Here is a 2,944-nt window from a genome sequence, read left to right as displayed (position 1 = left end):
GCTGCGTCTCCATCCTCCTGATCAGAGCGGCAAGCTGGTCCCGGGCTAGCTGACTGGCCAGCTGGCACCAGAAGCCTTGCAGGAGGGAGGTGTTGGCACTGGGCAGAAAGGAGATAGACAGTGAGGGGCAGAGGGAGTAGGGGTCCCAGACTGCAGCATTTGGGGTGGAGGTCAGACTCCTCAACACAGGGTGGGGGTGAGAGACCCAGGAGGTGTGGACAGCAAGGCTCTGGCTGTCAGCATATGCACACCACACATTTCCCCCGAGGGCGCCCTGTTGGTGCTGGGCTCTGAGCTATGAGCAGGGCTTAAAAGTGGCCCCTGTCCAGACTCAGGGTCTGGTTGAGGCCCAGTTCCAGAGCTTGGGGCTCTGAGGTCCCAGCGATGGCTGAGGTTTTGAAGGGCACCTGTTGGGTGTCTGCAGCCAGGCCTTCCTCATGATGTGAATCTAGTAAGATCCGTGCACAGGGGAGGGTCAGGTCTCATGAGACCTTAGCCTGGGCCCAGCTGGTCCAGCTTGGCCTCCAGCCCTGCCTGATCAGTCAACTGACTGATCAATTGATTGATGGCAGATCAGTGGCCTCCAACCCCCACCAGGACAGAGTCTCAGTTTGGGACCGGAGAGGGCAGCAAAGCTTGGGGCGGAAAGAAGAAAGCTGAGAGGCCTCAGGACAAGAAGTGATTGTCGGGACTTCCCTGGCAGTCCAGTGGTTAAGACTCCGTGCTTCCAATGCAAGGGGTGTGGGTTTGATCCCTGGTCGGGGAACTAAGATCCCACATGCCGCATGACGCGGCACCCCCCAGAAAAACAAAAAGTGATTGTCTGCCGGGCCGAGGTGGGGGACCCGGGCCCCAGCCAGCCGCGATGGCCTGGGGTCCTGTCCCAGCCATGTGGGTGTGACTCTGATGAAGGACACCAGCTGCCCTGAGCCATCTCCAGCGAGTGACCTGGGCAGGCAGGGCCAGGCCCCGCATATAGGAGCCGGGAGTCAGTCCTGCCCCGGCCATGTCTGGGCCGTCAAATGCAGACCCTGGAGATGGTCCCTCCTTCTCACCCCCACCCAGGCCTGCCAAGGAATCTGTTGGGGAAACTTGATTGTGACTCCGAACCTGCACTCACCTGGCCCACATGTTGGCCCTGCTGACATCCAGCCCTCCCTGGGTGGCACCCTCGGCCTGGGGATGAGAGCAGTGGGCAGTGAGTGACACCAGGAAGGCGAGGCCTGGGCTCACCAGGGCACTTGGAACAGAACAGGCCATAAGCATCTGTGTGGGAGCGTCCAGTGTCGGTCTCCCCAGGGCTCCCTGTGTCCCGGGTGGGCCTGTGACAGCCCCAATACGGAGTCCTTGGGAGCTCCACGGTGCTGGTCACCTGTGTGCCAGCCTGGGTCTGAGCGTGCTGTGTGACCAGGTGAACATGTGTGGCAGTGTGTCTACCTGTATACACGACTGTCTGATGCTGTATGCCTGTGCCCCTAATGGTATGTACAGTGGTGGTGGTGTATACACAAGTATGGTGAGGTGTACATGTGTGGGATGGCATGCATGACTACACAGTAGACCTGTGTGCCTGCTGGTGTGGCAGTGTATACATTCTGTGACGATGTGTAGCTGGTGGCATGTGACTGTGTGTCTGGAAGCATGTACACACCTATATGATGGCCTGTATGCATGCCTACCAGTGTCCACGTGTGTGCACCTTCTCCCTCCACCCCCGTGGCTCTGTCTTCACAGTCTGAGCCCTGAAACCCCCGAGCAGAGGGACAGGGGTCAGCTACCACCTTCTCCTGCTCCTCGGTTGCTCATTCCCTTCTAGCCATGGCCCGCCTTGTCCCTGCCTTGTCCCCAACAGAACCCCCACCCGCAGTGCCCCATCTGTGCCACCCCCTTCCCTTCCCGGACCCCCAGTAGAGGCTCAGGAGGAAAGAGGGTGGTCCTGCTACCCCGAGGAGCCGGCCATGGGAGCTGCCCCCCAAGAGGGGAGGGAGAGTCATCTCACCTGCTCTGGGGCCCATGGCTGTGTGGTGCCCACTGGTCATCCTGGCAGGAAGGCACCGGGGTCACAGGCAGCGGGTCTGGGTCAAGCTGGAGAGGAGACAGGAGGTGGTGAGGCCGGGGCAGGGTACAGAGGGGAGGTCACCACCCAGGGTCACACAGGACAGGTGCCATGCAGGGCAGGTGACCCCGAACCTTGGGCTGCAGCCGTGTCTCTTCGTCTTTCAGGAGGGCACAACCCACAAGCAATGTGTCTCTGGAACAAAAGGGAGCAGCAGAGGGGGAGCCAGGCCAAATCCCGGCTTTCTTATCACAGGTCAGGGCTCAGGGGATCTGCAGCTGGGCTGCTGTGTCTCCAGTGGACAGCTCTCTCAACAGCTCGGAGGTGGGGGTGGGTGGCGGTCCCAGTGAGTCCCTGCAGCAGCTGGGGTGAGAGACCTGCTGGCCCCCAACCTACCCTGGTGCAGCCCCAGCTTCACCCCCACACCAGGCGGCCCAGGCAGCCCCCTTCCCTTCTCAGGGCCTTGGATGCCCAGTGAGACCTGGCCCCGGGCACAGCCCATGCTGCAGCCTGCTGGCAGCTCTGGCCGTGGTGGAGACCGAAACTGAGGCCTGGGGAGGAGGTTGCGCCAGGGAGCCTGGTCCACACTGCTGGCTCCTGGACCACGGCCTTGCACGGGCTGCTGGCTTGGGGCACCTGTGCGCCTCTGGACTCTGCATGGCCCAGGAGGAAGATGGGGAGGTAACCGCCCCAAGTGGGGGCCAAGACGGAGGCTCAGAGGGGCTCAGCTACCTGCCCAGGGCCACACAGAGGCCAGACTCACAGCTGGGGCCCTGTGCGTTTAGTTGGTCGCGGCTCCCGTCCCACCCCCGCCCCCCACCTGAGCACCAAGAAATCTGTCTGTCCTAGAAGGAGGCTGCTCCAGGTCCAGGCGGCAGATATCAGAAG

Source organism: Pseudorca crassidens, chromosome 15 (assembly GCF_039906515.1).
Source record: "Pseudorca crassidens isolate mPseCra1 chromosome 15, mPseCra1.hap1, whole genome shotgun sequence".
Classification (NCBI taxonomy): domain Eukaryota; kingdom Metazoa; phylum Chordata; class Mammalia; order Artiodactyla; family Delphinidae; genus Pseudorca; species Pseudorca crassidens.
This window is presented reverse-complemented; position numbering follows the sequence as displayed.